The sequence below is a fragment of the Megascapheus bottae genome, chromosome 9 (assembly GCF_031878675.1).
Source record: "Megascapheus bottae isolate mThoBot1 chromosome 9, mThoBot2.hap1, whole genome shotgun sequence".
Taxonomy (NCBI): domain Eukaryota; kingdom Metazoa; phylum Chordata; class Mammalia; order Rodentia; family Geomyidae; genus Megascapheus; species Megascapheus bottae.
The window spans coordinates 5,565,620-5,583,723 of record NC_143517.1 but is presented as its reverse complement, the minus strand read 5'-3'; the positions used below and the strand labels follow the sequence as shown (position 1 = coordinate 5,583,723).

The 18,104-nt window shown below is 36.2% G+C and overlaps 1 pseudogene; it reads right to left on the bottom strand.

Moving 5' to 3' along the window:
* Positions 1-7,711: 7,711 nt before the first annotated feature.
* Positions 7,712-18,104, bottom strand: part of LOC150058718 (DNA endonuclease RBBP8-like) — a 32,586-nt pseudogene continuing 22,193 nt past the window's right edge.

Genomic DNA, 18,104 nt, shown 5'->3' with positions numbered 1-18,104 from the left:
CTTACTTAAGAGTGAATGAGAGAGCGTGTGTGTGTGTGTGTGTGTGTGTATGCGCATGGAAATAAACTTATAAATGGGGGAGTGTCAGAACGAAGTACACAAATCTGCGACTCGGAGCAAATAGCAGCCATGTTTTAGGAGCTGAGATTTCAGATTAAAGAATTCAGCCCTTGCCACTTCCCTGTTTCTGTGGGGAGTGGAGGGAATGATTGGAGCTGTTTTGGTTGTCGTTTGGGGTTGAAGAAGGAATACCTTTTGTCCCGTCTTTTTCTAGTGACCAAACTTTTATTTTTTAAAATAATATATGGACTTGTTAAATGGAAACATTCTGAGTTTGAGGAGCTTTAGAGGAATGAAGTTGTTCAAAGTATCCTCACTGTCAGGCAGAGGGAATACCTGTCTTCAGCTCTCCGTCCATTTCATTTCTTTATTGTAATTCAGGTAATGTTATCTGAGAGTGTTGCTCTGGTCTCTGTCCTGAGGGGTGGAGATTATTTGAAAAAGAACTCATACACTGAAATATAGAATTAAAATTTTTGCTTATTGAATACTTACATATTGAATTAGTCATAATCAAATTAGTAAAGCAAATGTTGATCTTAAAAGTCAAAGTAAAAAAATTCTCCAAAAAAGGAAAGTAAGTTTTAACTTTTTTTTTATTTTTTATTTTTTATTTTATTGTAATTGCCAGATATTTGCCAGATAGAAGGTGCATTAATTCACATACATTGATACCCTTTCACATGTCTTGGTACCCATTTCCCTCCCCCTTAACTTTTTTTAATATAATGAATAGTATCCATGTAGTGCCCAAAGTTAGTTTAAAAATAAGCCTATATTTTCATGAACTTTTTATTTAAAATAAACATTTGACAAATTACCAAGGCATTTATTTTCCCCTCTCCCTCCCCTACAGTAACTGGTTCCTCTTTGGAATAACATTTGGGAGTTTTATTCATGAAATCCCAATGGTAACTTAGTATAAAAGAAAAATACAATTGAGCCCTACGTAGGAAATATGATTTTACCAGAATCTGCAAATACTTAATTTTACATTTTCTTTTTTATGGAAGAGAAAGCACTGGTTCTGTTATTTTTAAAAAGAATAAGTGATTTCTTTAAGTATTTTATTAGTATTCCCTCTTGCTGATCCTTCAACAGAAACTATTTGTATTTGATGGATGTTTTTCCAAAAAGAATCTTATCAAGAAGTATACAATGCTTATGCACATTTAGAATGGATTAGCTTAAATTCTAGGTCTCAGAAGTCTGCAAAATAACAGTGGAAGTCTGGATTTAGAAAGCATGGTCTGGAATTGCTTGCCAGATTCTAAAGTGATGAAGAAAAAAATGTTTCAATGTTGAATTACAAAGCCCCATTTATGATTTTTAAAATATACTTGAAATAAAGATGATTAAACTAAAAAATAAAAAAAACAAAAAAAACCCAAAAAACAAAATAGACTCCAGCACAGAAGAAATAGATTTAAAAGACATGTACAAAATAGTCTATAGAAAAGAATAATAGACATAAGAAAGGGTATCAATGTTTGTGAAGTTATGCACCTTCTATCCGGTGAATATAATGTAACCCATCTATTAATCACAATAAAAAATTTAAAAAGAAAAGAATAATAGAGTGAGTGATTATGATTTAAGTATCTTATAGGCGTATATGGAAAGGTCACAATAAAATCCCATCATAAAAGTAAAACATAGTAGTACAATTTTCTAAATTCACCCCCTCTTAAATAACTTTATAATGTAAGTTGTTAAAAGCAATAAAATGCGTCTATCTAAATGCTGTGCTGAATCTCAGACGATCCAATGAAAACAACACTCTCTAAGAGTGTGGAACATTGCAGAAATAACAAGAGTAAAGAACCAGAAAACAATGATTAGAAAGGAGGCTAATGAGAAACTGCCAAATCTTAGTTCTGGGCAGTGTCCTAAACTACATCAAAATTTTTATGTCTTTTGATGATTTAAGACTGATAATGACAGGACACAGATCTGACATCTTTTCAATTGTTAATTCTGGCTTGAGTCCTAAGACAACGAATAGCTTTATACCTATCTTTACATAACTTGAGAATTATTTTATTTCATAAATAATAGACAATTGGATGCCAATATAACATAGGACAAAAATCCATGAGAGCTATATATCCAATTAACCAGCAAAATCCAAAAGTGTTGATAGGCTCAAATGACAAAGAAGTAGCTTTGAGCAGAAAACGCTAAGCAGCAAAATTCCTTGTCATATATCAGCCTGTTCCAAGATTATCCAGGCCCCCAGAGAAGGGGGAAGGTTGCTGGCTTTCTTGCTTGATGTCTCCAGAACTTGCACAAGTGTGCGGCTGTGACAGAAAGCTAAATGAATTCCAAGAGAAGGAAAGGTACCCCAATGGAAAGATAGTAAATCAGCTGAAGAACAAGAGAGAAGACACAACAGGTCAACAAATCAAAGATATAAAGAAGTCCATATAAGACCTAAAAGACAACTTCAACAGAGATAGAAACCATCAAAAATGACCAATTAGAAGTCAGAGAAACAGAAAAGGCTAAGCAAGAGTACAGGCCTTGAGTTCAAGGTCCAGCAGGCACACATACACCTACTTACTTCTAAGCAAGAACTAAATATTAAATAAAGATAATTTTATATCATTCAGTTATAAAATCTATCATAACTGAAAGAACCAGCCACCTGAGAGTAGATCTTTTATTTTAAACATGTACAATCTATTGAAAATATACACACATATAGATATAGGTATATACATATGTACACCTAGGTACATATGCATATATAGCATATATACACATATATGCATGTTTTACATATGCATGCATATATATACATGTATAGCTGTAGATACATATAAATATAGATAGATAAATAAATATTCCCTACTTTACTAGTGCATAATTCTCAATTCTTATGCTACAGAAACAATACAATTCTCTACTTTTTGAAGTTTGGTTCCTTTCTTTGTTTTTGTTTTATGGACTCCTATTCTTTCAAAATTTACTAATGATATCTAAGAATCTTAATTTATATAGATTGCCAATAATAATGCTTACTACATTAGAAAATAGAACAGATGAATTTTAAATCTTTTGTTAGTCTTGAATGCTAACAGATACATTAATTGTTAATATGAACAGAACAGGTTAAATACAGCATAATTAGGGCTTGGAGTGTGGCCCAGGGGTAGCGTGCTTGCCTAGCATGCATTAAGTCCAGGGTTTGATTCCTTGGTATCAGTACCACATACACAGAAAAAACGGAAATGGTACTGTGGCTCAAGTGGTATACTGCTAGCCTTGAGAAAGCCCAAGATCAGTGTCTAGGCCCTGAGTTCAAGCCCTAGGATTGTCAGAAAGAAAAGAAAAGAAAAGAAAAGAAAGAAAGAAAGAAAGAAAGAAAGAAAGAAAGAAAGAAAGAACAAGACAGTGTAATTAGACTTTCTAAAGCAAATCAAATGACAATAGAGTGGAATTATTTCAAATTTTTGTGTCTTTTTAATTTCTAGTTTGACAAAATTTTTTCCCTTACTCTCCATTTAAATGGTTGTCATTTATATTGTTTTAGTTGACATACAGGTAAATAATCCAATTGCATAGAATCAGATGGTAAAGGAAAGAGTATTTTAATAACCATTTCAGATAACTGAAACTTCTTTGATACTCTACCTAATTTGAACAAGTAGTACTTTTAAAAAATGTTATTTCGATGTGGAATTTGAAATGATTTCAATGAACTTTTAAAGTATCTTTAAGTAGTTGTACAAAGGAGGTGCTATTTAATAAAGTAGTGTATGAGTACAATGCATCTTGATAAATGCCCCTTTCAAAATTCTTACCTATCCCTCCCTACCCAGCCCTTCATTGCTTTTTTTAAATTTTGTAATTAAGTTTGTGATTTTTGAATTAATTTCGAATTAAGTTTTTAATTAAATGATGTTCATTGAATCCTTGCCTGTACTCTCCATTGTCTCTTTCCTCTTGACCCACCCCACCCCTTTGAAGCCACCCATTTCTTGAACTTTGACAGTGTCTTTCTAAGGAATTTTATTATTTGAGTTCTCCCTTGAGTATTAACTAAAATACATTTATATACACTGGCATGTCACATAATGTACTTGATATGTTTATCATCTAATCCTAGCTAATTCTCTAATACTAAAAATATATCCATTTTGAATGAGTCTTTTATCCAACATCATATATCCTGTGACTTTTATCTGCCCTTCAGAGTCCAAAGTGTTGGGTGTTTAACTCCTCAGTGTGGCCGTGTTGGGTGTTGGTGAATGTGGGAAGTATTTATATCATGAGGATGAAGTCATCTTGAATCGACGAATAATTCTTCATGTGAGTTTTTGCATCTCAGGACTGGATTAATTAACATAAATGTAGATAATTCTTCTGCACATGCTTGCTTATTTTTCAGCTTTCTGCCGTGAGACGAAGCCATTCAGAGACTAGCAGAAGCCAAGCAAATGCTAGTGACAAGCTCTTGGATTTTTAGTTTTCATCATCAAAAGCCAAAATAGACCTCTTTCCTCTATAAGACACATGGAGTTGAATATTTTCTGATAGTCATAAAAAATGGACCAGAATAATATGGCTATATCATGTACTAGACACAGACAAGTGCTAGTCCATTGAATCATACAAATATTCCAAATATTGACACATTTTATCATACAATATGAAGAAATCATGCTAGTTAATATCACCACAAATTATGCCAGATAAATCTTTATTAGAAAGCTATTATAATTATACTGCTTTTAAAGAGCTTTTCAAAAGTCTTGTGTCAATTTGAAAGCTCATGCTTTTACCACTGGGAAAAATACTGAATTATTGCTTTCCTTGTAGTGATAGGATCACTTTGCTCATTTATGAAAAAAATTCCCAGTTTTTCTGTCAGTCATTCTGTCGAGTAAAACTGGCACACACGAGGATGTGCATGTGATCTTGAGTTTTACTGAGTGTATCATCTGACAAGAGCGTGAGCGTCTGAGGTCAGTTGAACATAGCCAATGTCAGGTGAAGTAACTTTGCCTTTATTGTACAGGTCAGGTTTCCATGAATGCAGAAAACATTTGGCATTGATATGTACAGACCCAGAATTTACCCAAAGCATGAAAACTTGGAGACACACGTTGACAGAAGGGTATTTGGCCTCAGGATTGCCCTAAGTCCCAGTCTTGGAGAGCATTCTGATTTGTGTGATCCTTCACATACTTGGGGGAGGTGTCAGGCAGAGACTACAATCATCAACATAATGACAACTCAGGAGACTACTCAAGAAGTTACAGGCTTGTCTTGAAACAGGTTATTTCAAAATGCATTCCTCTTGTTTATACTGGTGGTTGTTAATTTCTGTGAACTCCACTCCACCCCCAACTGCACTAACATCTGCTTCCCAAGATAAAAGGAAAGGCCTCCTATTATATGTGCTATTGCTAGAAAGATGTGACTCTTTTGACTATGCAGACTCCACCTTAGGTCAGTAGAGTTTTATCTACATTTCTCAAAAAAAAAAAGGGCAAAGCATTAGCACGGGCCAATGACCGAGTGATTCTTCGCAGCTCCCCACAGCAATGACAAATGGATTTTTAGAAATAAAAAGTGTCCCCAGAGACTGTAAATGTGAATCATTTTATCTTTCAATTTCAGACTAATAAGCAAAAGTAAGTCTCCAGCACCGAATGTTGTGTTTTAGAATGAGCAGGCAAATATTAATTAATATTGAGCAGCCAATGTCCTTTAAAAAAGGGCAAAGTCATTTCTCTGCTTCAAATTTAAATTTTATGTAGGAAATATTTATAGAGCATATTTCTTGAAAACATTAATTTTCTTTATTACAGAAGGAAATACTGCTCTCTATAATAAAGAATAGTGTCTTTACCATTCTCTTTTCTGTAATAGCTTATTAAATATATTTTTATCTTTACATAGTCATACAAAGAAGTTACTATTCCATAAAGCAGTCTATGAATACAATGTATCTTCATCAATGTTACGCCTTTCACCATTCTTCCCATCCCTCCTAACCTTAACCCTTCCTTCAATTTTCCTCATTTTGTAGGATGGGAATTGAATTTGTGTTTTGCCAGTCTTGGGGCTTGAACTCAAGGCCTGGGCACTGTTCTTTTTGCTCAAGGCTAGCACTCTGCCACTTGAGCCACAGCGCCTCTTCCAGCTTTTTTCTGAATATATGGAATTGAGGAATCAAACCCAAGGCTTTATGCATGCTAGGCGAGCACTCTACCACCTGATTACACTCCCAGCTCATGCACTGATTTTTATGACTTCATTTTCAGTCTATTTTACATTATACAATCCAATAAACTGAAAGAGGGAAATTATTTTTGTTTGCTTCTCTGTACATTCCGGCAAAAAGTGTGCCTTATTTTCCTCTTAATTTCACAAATGAGCAATTGAGTAAATAAGTGAATTGAGGAGGAACAGAATGAATAAGACACAGCCAGAGGAGGGTTAATGAAATTCTGTTTCATGTTGTAGGTTTGGAGCTCTCTCGGGTCTGGTGCCTTTGAAATCCAAATCTCTTACACTAGTACCAAGTCTTTGACTGTCCTTAGCAGTCCTCGTCTGCATTTCAACACAGCTTCCTTGTTTTCAAGATAAGAAAGGAAGGATATGGTGTTTTCTATGAAAAATCTTGAGGCTGAGTGCCTGGTCTCTCTGAGCTCTCCATCTTCCTGTACATAGACTTCTCCCCAGCTGGGCTTTATTGTTGTTCTTTGTTGAACTTTGGGTCTGCGCACTGTCCTTGAGCTCTTTAGCTCTACCACTTAGAGCCACAGCACCACTTCCTGTTTTCTGGTGCTTTATTGGAGATAAGAGTGTCACAGACTTTTCTTCCCCAAGCTGACTTTGAACCTCAATCCTCAGATCTCAGCATCTTAAGGATTACAAGTGTGAGTCCTCAACGCCCAGCACAGAATCTCTACTTCTTTCTTTGGCTTTGTCACCTCAAATGAAAGTAGTGTAATCCTTCTTTGACAACTTGGAATCCTGGATTCATCTTTGACTCCCTGCCTTCCCACACAGCCCCCAGAGTTATTCTTTTAAAAGAGAAGGCAGAGTATCCTACTCTTCTGTTTAAAACTTTCCAAAGTATTTGTTTTGTGTATTGCCTCTCTGTAATATTATGAGAGCAGATATTTGTGGGTCCTCACTGCCTAGGACAATGTTTAGTCCACCCCAATACCTTGGTGGAATTTGGTCAATAAGTGAGATAGAGAGAATCAAAAATTAGTGGGAAAATGTTTTCAAGAAGTTTAAAAGTCAGGGGTATCAATTTGCAAGAAGTAATGCACCCACTACCTGACAAAAGGAACTTTAATCCCTCTATACATTCCCTGACAATAATTTTTTTTAAGTTGAAAAATATAGGTCAGACACTCATGGCTCACACTTGTAATCCTAAGTGTGGTGGCTCATGCCTATAATAATAGCTACTCAGGAGGTTGAGAGTTGAGGATCAAGGTTCAAAGCCAGCTGTCCATGCTGCTCTTTGTCATTTCAGGGCAGGATTTCTATGGCTATTTAGATAAAACAAGAAGTAGGGGGAAATGAATCCTCATCTCCAGCTTGAGGAGGCTTCTGGATAAGGGACAGAGCTTCATGTTCTGGGTCAAGGCCTCCATCAGCTTGACGCTTCCTTGACAACCTGCTAGTTGCCCAGGTGGACCCCAGGCAAGCAGCTTTCAGAGCTGGAGGCTGACTTACGACGTCGAGGCTTGGCATTGTTTCCTCCTACTTCCTCAGCCACTCTCAAACACTGCTTTCTCCAAGTATCCTGAATGGTAAATTCACTCATTTCTCTTGCTGTCATTTCACCTAGGGTCATTTGTCAGTAATGTTTAATGAGTCCCAAAGTGGAAGTTCTGTCTCACAAAGTTTCTTTAGCTTTAAAGTTTGTGGATTCACCCAGATCAGTGGGAGAGCAATGGGAGTCTCTAATCTGGGGAAGTGTGGCTGTCAGTCTCTCCAGCAGTCCTTTCCCTGTCATCCTGTGACAGGGCTACAGAGGGACCTGATCACTGGTCGTCAGAGACAAAGAGATTGTTTCCTGGGAAGGGGATGTGGGCTGTGGAACACATAGGGTGTCTGTCACACCCTTAAACTAGGAACATAATTTTTCATGAGTGATAGACTTCATTGTTTGAGGAAAAGTATTTGAGGACAGCCTGATTTCTTTAAACCCATTATGATAATTACTTTTTCTCCACGGTATTTTCTGAATACTCTTTTCCCATCAATCCATCTTCCCTCCACAGCTCTTTCCCAGATTTGGTGTCAAGGACAGAATTTCCACCCATCTGTAATCCATATAAAGATGAGCTGCTCTGGGTCCCTTCCTCAGCCTGCTGCTGTCATTTTTAAGGTAGAATATGTCTTCATGCTTAGGCTGGCCTGGGCTGTGGTCCTCCAACTTGGTCTGGACAGTATTTGCATACCATGGCATTCAGCCTTAATGCTTGAGCCCACAAACTTTGCCTTCTTTCATTCCCAGGGATTATAAATTTGAGCCACCATGCCTGGCTAGCCACTGGGTATATCTTTATTTTTTTATTTTTTATTTGTACATCATGCATTTTTTAAATGTCCTAGTACTGAAAATACGGTCTCTGAGTAAGATGACATTGCTCAATGTTATATAAATTTGAGCTCCTATATATAGTTACTTAACTGGGGTAATAACAGGCATTTTAAGAAGAAAAGCTTCACTGGGAAGTTTAATAGAAAGTTTGACTGTGAAAGGACTTTTCTACAATTAATTTTCTTTCATATCCTAAAATTCTACCTGTTATTATGAATCTACCTACTAATGTGAATATGTTTACCTAACTGATAAAGAAATTGGCCAAACTTCTTTGAAAACTCAATTTAGGATGTGCAAGTCATTTTTTCATAGAAAACTTACCAACAATGATTGTTTCCAAAACATATGCAAAAATCTAAAACTACCATGTGACCATGGTTAAAGAATACTTTAAAATATATATAGAGAGAGATAGAGATAGATAGATAGATAGATAGATAGATAGATAGATAGATAGATAGATAGATAGATAGATAGGGGTCTGGGAGAGTGGCCTACTGGTAGAGTGCTTGTCTAGTATGCATGAAGCCCTGAGTTCAATTCCTCAGTACCACATACACAGAACAAGCTGGAAGTGGTGCTGTGGCTCCAGGATAGAGTGCTAGCCTTGAGGAAGCCCAAGGACAATGCTCAGATACTGAGTTCAAGCCCCAGGACTGGCAAAAAATATGTTTTTAAAGAATATAGGTGAACTCCAGGATATGGAAACAAGAGCCATATAGTGCGTAACTGTTGTTTTTAATGTACTATGTTATTTCTCATCTCTTTTGTTGTCTCTTGATATTGTTATAGTATCTTACCTTGTTATCTGATATATTGTATACATGTTTATTTGAAATAGGGAAGGAGGGAAAACAAGATGAGGGGCAGGAGAGGGGGAGGGAAATGGGGACAAAAACATGAAAATGGGTCTCAAAGTATGTAATGTAATGCACATTCTATCTGGCAAATATAACAGTAACCCTTCTATTAATTATAATTTAAAAAAGAAAAAGTAAACAGAAAAGAAAATAAATTTGAAAAGAAAGATTAATGAGGTAAATAAATGTATTTAAAAGTAAACAAACCAAAAAAAAGAGTATAGGTGGAAGCAACTCAACTGGCACTTCTACGGTGGCCTGTATTGTAGCTTTTGTCCCTTCCATCCGCAGAATCCAGCAAACTGGCCAAATTATTCATCTAAATATAGATTTCCTTTAGTGCTTTAGTTGCAATCTTGCTTATATTCTTGCATTTCCCCAGACTGCATCTGTTCAAATATTTAGAAAAATGAATGTGTTATTTACCAACATTTTCTACCAACTTTATTCTGATATTTTTTCGTAATACATGATTAAAGCTCACACATTGTAATTTTTCCAAAAAAGTTCGGGCTATGCTAGTCCCTGACACCATGGGCTAATAGCATTTGCAACCTAGAATGAGTGTTATTTTCAAAAACTGAGTTTCCTGTTTGTATGTTATATATTAGCAATGCCTATAAATATCTAGGAAAACTGCAGCAAGGAATTAAATAAGAACAATTTTGTGACTACTGTGTCCTACCTAAAACTGTTTCCCACAGGAGAGGATTTTCAATGTAAAACATAGCTGTGCTTGTAGGCAACACAAATCTTATTTAACACAAAATACAAATACAGGGCCGGGAGTTTGGCCTAGTGGTAGAGTGCTTGCCTAGCATGCATGAAGACCTGGGTTCAATTCCTTGGTACCACATAAATAGAAAAAAGCCAGAAATGGTGCTGAGGCTCAAGCCTTGAGAAAGTCCAAGGACAGTGCTCAGGCCCTGAGGTCAAGCCCAGGACTGGCAAAAAAAAAAAAATACAAATGCATTGCTTGAAAACACAAGAGCTCCCTAAGTCTTTTTAGGACTTTTATATGTTAAGTACTCAATTCCACTTGGGTCAAGAAGACTTTAAACAACACCTGAATGTTACTTGGACCCTTGTGAAATATAGACTATGCCTACATAGGGACAGAAGCTTTGATAACTGGCAAATACAAAACTTTTGGTAATTCCAGTAATTTAGTTTTGGTAAATAATAATAATCAAATCCAGAAATATAAACTCATAAAAAGTTCATGCTGTATTACACAAAATGGTATCATAATTTACAAATGCTATGATTTTTCTTGGGAATGAAATTTAGTTTCAAGCACAAAATGCTGAAAGTATAGTTACAACTACTAACATTTCCTCACCTTTGATATTTAATTTCTATACAGCATGCAGGGAAATTGTGGCAACTTCATGCTGGTAACATGGCAGGTACAGAAAACCTTGAAGAAAGGTTAATCACTAAGTCAAACTTTTGACAACCATTTGTTATCTTGGCTCAAACAATCATGAGCAACCAAATAAAAACCCCTAGATATGAAAGAAATGGCCCTAGTGAAAAATGTGTGTATGTGCAGGGTGAAGGAAGGGAAGGGTCATAGGAAATGGTTGGGTGGCATGGCACTGACCATTATGAATGGATATGCAAGAAACAGGAAGATTGTGTAAGTCAATAACTTTTTATTAAAAATGACTATTGAAAAAGAGAATTCACTCATCTAACGGCATTCATCAAAATACCTGTGCTCTAGTCATTTAGAATTTACAATGTCTTGTTAATGTGTAACATAAGTGAGTCTCTTGTCTCTATCTCAGGCTTTATCTATATTGTTTGGGCTTATTTATTTATTTATTTGAGGTTAGCTGATGGTTCCCCTAGAAAATAAGAATGCTCTTACATGCCCCCAATATTCTTACATTCTCCAAAAGACTAGTTTCTATACACTTTTGCAATATAGATTGGGACTTCAATGAGAAAGACAAGTATGCAAGGCTTCTTCATTTCCCGTCTGAAATTAACACATTCTCTCCTGTCAGATTATACTGGCCAGTACATTTTATTATAGGGTGATGTACAGAGAGGTTACAGTATATAAGTAATGTAATGAATATATTTATTTTTGAACCGTGTTACTTCCTCCCCCATTTTCTACTGAGTTGGGGAACTCCCAAATTCCCTAAGTTGTAAAGTTTATTTCCAATATAGTGACTAGTATCACTTTTGCATTGGTTAACCCTTTATCCCACCATTTCTGTGATTTCTCTTCCCTTCCCCAAATCAGATAAATTAATACACAAGACAACGGGTAGAGAAAAACAGTGACAACAGGAAATTAACTAAAGGAGAAAAGAAACAAATAACTACAAACATTATATTATTAAAAAAAACTTTTGTTTCCATTTCTTGGAGCTCATTTCTAAAAGCAGCAGTATATATGTTTTTTTTCTTTCTTTTTTTTATTGTAATTAGTAAAAGGGTTACATGATATTTGCCAGATAGAAGGTGCATTAATTCACATACATTGATACCCTTTCACATGTCTTGGTACCCAGTTCCCTCCCCCCCCACACCTCCCTCCCATCTTGGTTTTCCCCCCTTCCCTATCAAATTTCAAATATCAAAATACAAATACATTCAATATATAAGATAACAAAGTGAGATACTATAACAATATGAGATAACCAAGGGATAGCAAAGGAGATGAGAGACAACATAGTACATTAAGGACAACAATCATTCATTATATGGCTTCTGTTTCAATATCCTGGAGGTCCTTTCAATTAGCTTCACATTATATGGCCTTATGTATCAAGATTTTCCTCTATTGCAGATCTCTGCTAGTAGAGCCCAAGGTTTCTACTGATTATGACGAATAAGGGAAACCATTGAGCCTAAGTTCCTTTGAGTCTGGCTTACTTCACTTAATATGACTTTTTCTAAGTCTTTCCATTTCCTAACAAATGGGTCGATGTCATTCTTTCTGACAGCAGCATAGAATTCCATTGTGTACAAATATCACATCTTGTTGATCCACTCATCAACTGAGGGACATCTGGGTTGGTTCCATATCTTTGCTATGGTAAATAGTGCTACAATGAACATTGTTGTGATAGTGGATTTAGTATGTCCTTGTTTCTGGATGATTGGGTAAATGCCAAGTAGTGGAATTGCTGGGTCACAGGGGAGCTCTTTTGAGGAACTGCCATACTGCTTTCCATAGTGGTTGAACGAGTTTGCACTCCCACCAACAGTGTAGTAGTGATCCCTCCTGGCCACATCCCCTCCAGCATCTGTTGTTATTGATCCTGTTTTCTTGATCCTGGCCATATATGTTTTATTCACTAGCTCTTAAGCTATTATGAACCTCTGCTAAGACTATCCTAGACATATTCGATTATTACAAATGAGGGAAAAAGTACAGCCTGTGTTTCCTGGGGTCTGGCTTACTTCATGTATATTTTTTTCCAAGTCTTTCCATTTCCTTACCAATTGGGCATGCCATTCTTTCTGATAGAAGCATAGAATATCATTGTGTATATATATACCACCTTTTCTGATACATTCATCAACTGAGGGGCATCTGGAATCATTTCCTATCTTAACTATATTAAATAATGCTGTGAACATGGTTGTACTGATAGCTTTATTGTGGCCTTTGTGGTCATTTGTGTAAATGTCCAGGAATGAGATTGCTGAGTCATAGGGAAGCTCTATGTTTAGTCTTTTGAGAAACGTCCATACTGCTTTCCAGAGTGGTTCAACCAGTTTACATTGCCACCAGCAGCGTAGTAGTGTTCTCTTTTGGCCACAACACTGCCAACACCTGTTATTATAAGTTTGCTTGATAATGGCCATTCTAACTAGTGTGAAGTGGGGAATCTCAATGTTGATTTGATTTGCATTTTTGCTAATCCTGGGGCTTGAACTCAGATGCTGAGCATTGTTTTGGGGCTTTCTCAAGGCTAGAGCTCTGCCACTTGAGCCATAGTACCACTTCCAGCTTTTTCTGTGGTTGTGGAATCTAACCCAGGTCTTCATGCATGCTAGTCAAGCACTCTACCACTACACTCTACTTTCGTACTCCTCTAGGAGATCTGGATAATAAGTAATCACAAATATAACATGAACATTTTTCAGGATTGCACACCAAAATTTCTAAATAAACCCAACAAAGAAAGCCCAAACTATATTTTAAAAATGAGATACCAAAAACCAAATTGCTTTTTTCTAAAAAAAAAAAATCAAGATATTTCAATTTTAAAAGTATCATTAGGGAAGAAGACATGGCTCAAGAGGTAGAGTATTGTGAGGCACTGAATTCGAACCCTAATACTGCCAAAAAAAAATCTACTGTAAAGATTTGCCATGTCATTAAATAGGAAGAAAGCCAGGAAAGTCCATATTTAAATGACTACTTTAATGTATCTATTGCATCTCTTAATTTAACATGTTTTATTCACATCTGTGTGTCAATCTGAGCCTAATGTTTACTAAAGCATCTGAGAGTGGGTAATTTACAAAAAATAGAGGTGTATGGTCTTAGTTCTGTGTACAAGGTCAAGATTTCACTTCTTAGTGAGGGCTTGCTTTCTTCTTCCAAGGTTTTTCCTTGGAAAATCTACTGTTCCCTCTGGGTGGAGGAAGGGGGACAAACACTGGGTCTTCACAAGGTGGAAAAAATACAGGATATCAACCTTTACCTATAGTTTGTAATTGCATTCATCAGGAATAATCAGAACTTAATTGGCTACTAAAATCTCCCTTTTCATGGTACTGGAGTTTGTATTCAGGCCCTTGAGTTCCACCACATGAGCCATACCATTCCTTTTCTTTTATACTTAATTTTCAGCTAATATCATATATTTGTAAAGGGACAGACTTAGATAGACCTCCTCCTATGTAGCTGAAATTACAGATGGGAACCACCATACTAGGTTTGCTTCTTTGAAAAGAATCTCTGTAACTTTTTATCTTAGGTGGCCTCGAACAACAATCTTCCTGATTTCTACTTCAAAAGTAGTTGAGATTACAAGTGTGCGGCACCCTTGTCTGATACCTACTTTATAACATTGTTCTGTTATAGATTTAAGTTTCAACATAAATATTGGAGAGGAAACAAATACTGAAACTATTGTAGCGTAAATAGTTGGAAATCTTTTGTATCAGATCATAAATGTCTACTAAGCCTTATATGGGGAAAGAATGGAAGCAATTCATTAAAGCCACAATCAAGAGAAGCATATTTTATTTATAAATAAACTTAAGATGTACCTTAAAATCCCCTAAAAAGCTCTCTTAAATAAAATAAAAATCATAACAACAACCTTACACTAGAAGCTAATACCTCACAGCATCTTAGACATATATTCAGTAATAAATAAATTATTTGGAAATCAGCAATAGATGTTCAAGACCTATAAGAATAAATTCTAACTGCCCAAATTAGACAAAAGTGAACAGTTAAGCGTAAAATGGCAAACTAGATTTCTGGAGAGAAAGTCTCAACACATAAAGCTTCATGCTCTCTATTAGTTTGCACATTTGTAAGAATGTCTTACTCCTAATCCTGTATCAAAGCTTCCAACCACTTGCTTTTTCTTAGCTGGAAGCTACTGCCATTCACAAGATAACTCTGAAGGCATGGGGGCAAAAAGAAGACAAACTATTTTGAGAGACATAGCAGGGATTCCATGTCGTGGGTATGATGCTTGTAAACCTCTGAAACAGTTCAGTGTTTAACTCCCTGGGGATCTTGAAGGGAGAAAGTTTTGTGTTAACAAGTGTGACATTACTTAACCTATCTTACATACAAAATCCAGAGGAAAGAGAATGCGTGAGGAATTCTTTCCCATCCTGAAAACTGGAGCCTGAGAAGCATGAGACTTCAAGAGTCAAAGACTCCTCTGCTTTTCATTACGCTTGAAAGTAACATCATTTGCCATCTCCAAGCAGCCAATCCTGAGCCTGCTGCTGACTAGATAGTGATTGCTGCAAACTTCCACAAGAGCCAAGATAAGGAGCAAGGCAGTGATGAAAATCAGACCATGAAACTGTTTTGGGGGACTGTGCCTCTCTCCAGCAATGGACACCCAAGGTCCCTTGACAAAAACTTCGCTGATTGTCAAACAAGAGAGTATGTGCAGAAAGTAAGGTCTCTTTGAAGTTACAGACATCAGCATGTAAAATACTCTCAGGATGCAGAGGTGAGCAACAAACAACCACAATTTGTATAGGCCTTTACCTAACTCCAACATCCAAGGAAGTTTTGATTCTGATTAACTCTCATTTAGGGCAGAAACTTGGGTCTCTTCAATGCTAAGAGTGATTGATCTTTTTTGGTCTACTTCAAGCTTTCCAAGAGTCAGAGATTGGCATTTCAATTTACTTTGTCAAACCTCACAGCTCAGTATTTACAGGTTCCCACAGTTATTACCATCTGCATGGTGCCAGCAGCCAGTGAAAGGAGCCTCAGATTGAGTACAAAAAAGTACAGGGTGTGAATGTCTTTTTTATATCACCAAATCCCTAAATCCATCACAAAATTACATAATTTAACCCAGAAAACAAAATAATTCCATAGAGAAAAGAACATCTTCAGGGCTTGAGAATATAGCTCAGTGGTGGAGTGAGTGCACATGCCTAGCAAACATAGATACATGAAGCCTTGGGTTCCATTCCCAATAGTATTTTTTTCAGGCATGGGAAACACAAAGTCTTGAAAGGAGAAACATATGGAGAATATGGTATATCTAAAAAAGGACTATATTTAAAAACAGCCCTATAACTTGTGTCTAGAGATCATCAATAAGGACAAATAACCCAGTTGAAAAACAGGAAGGAGGAGAAGGAAGAGAGGGAGGAGGAGGAAAAAGAATAGGAGGAGGAGAAAAAGGAGGCTGAAGAGGAGGAGGAGGAGGAGGAGGAGGAGGAGGAGGAAGGAGTCCCTTCAATAAATAAAAAAATACCATTCAGGTAGAAAACACTAGAAAAAAATAGGAATAGGAGATACATTCCCTAAAACAATTAAAGCCATATATGGCAAACCTACAGCCAGTATCATTCTAAATGGAGAAAGACTAGAACCATTTATCTTAAAATCAGGAACCAGAGAGGGCTGCCCACTCTCTCCACTTCTCTTCAATATAGTGCTGGAACTCTTAGCCAGAGCAATAAGGCAAGAAAAGGACATCAAAGGGATCCACATAGGGAAAGAAGAAATTAAACTATCCCTATTTGCAGATGACATGATCCTATACCTGAACGACCCAATAAACTCCACTCTCAAACTGATAGAACTAATAAATCACTTTAGCAAAGTGGCAGAATACAGAATCAACCGGCAAAAGTTAATAGCCTTTCTGTATGCATATTGTTATATGCAAACAGAAGGAGAAATCAAGAAAATGATCCCATTTGTAATAGCCTGCAAAAGAATAAAATATTTAGCAATTAACCAAAGATGAAAAGGAATTATTTAATGAAAACAATAAAAACCTAACAAAAGAAATTAAAGAGGACACCAGGAAATAGAAAGATATCCCATGCTCATGGGTAGGGAAAAACCAACATAGTGAAAATGACTATACTGCCAAAATTGATATACAAATTCAATGTAATCTCCATCAAAATCCCAAAGACATTCTTTACTGAAATAGAAAGTACAATCCAAAGGTTCATATGGAATAAGAAAAGACCTAGAATAACCAAATCAATGCTAGGCAAAAAGAGCAATGCAGGTGGTATCACAATACCAGACTTCAAACTCTACTATAGAGCCATAATAAAAAATAAAGCATGGTATTGGCACAAAAATAGACAACAAGATCAATGGAACAGAATAGAAGATCCAGAAATAAAACCACATATCTATAATCAAGTCGTATTTGACAAAGGAGCCAAAGATACACAAACAAACACAGTCTATTCAATTGTTGGTGCTGGCAAAACTGGGCAGCCACATGCAGAAAAAAAAATTGATCCTATATTTGAAATTTGATAGGGAAGGGGGGAAAACCAAGACGGGTGGGGGGTGTGGGGGGGGAGGGAAACGGGTACCAAGACATGTGAAAGGGTATCAATGTATGTGAATTAATGCACCTTCTATCTGGCAAATATCATGTAATGCTTTTACTAATTACAATAAAAAAATAAATAAATAAAAAAATTGATCCTAGCCTTTTGCCATGCACACGCATTAACTCAAAATGAATCAATGACCTCAATATCAGACCTGAAACCTAGAAACTGTTACATAATAGAGTAGGAGAGACACTGGAATTCAGAGACACAGGCAAAAACTTCCTGAACAGAGTCCCAGGGGTCACAACAGATTGGAAAGAGACTCGACAAATGGAACTACCTAAAAATAAACACTTTCTGCACAGATAAAAGCATAGCTCCTAAAATAGAAAGATAGCCAACCAACTGGGAAAAGATATTTACCAATAATACATCAGACAAATGCTTAATATCTAATATCTACAGGGAAGTCAAGAAACTAATCCCTCCCAAACCCAACAAACAAATCAATAAATGGCCACTTTTATCACTTCTAATATTCCAAGGATTTTAGAATCTATGTGCCAGGAACTCCAGCTAAGACTGAATATATATATTTCTTT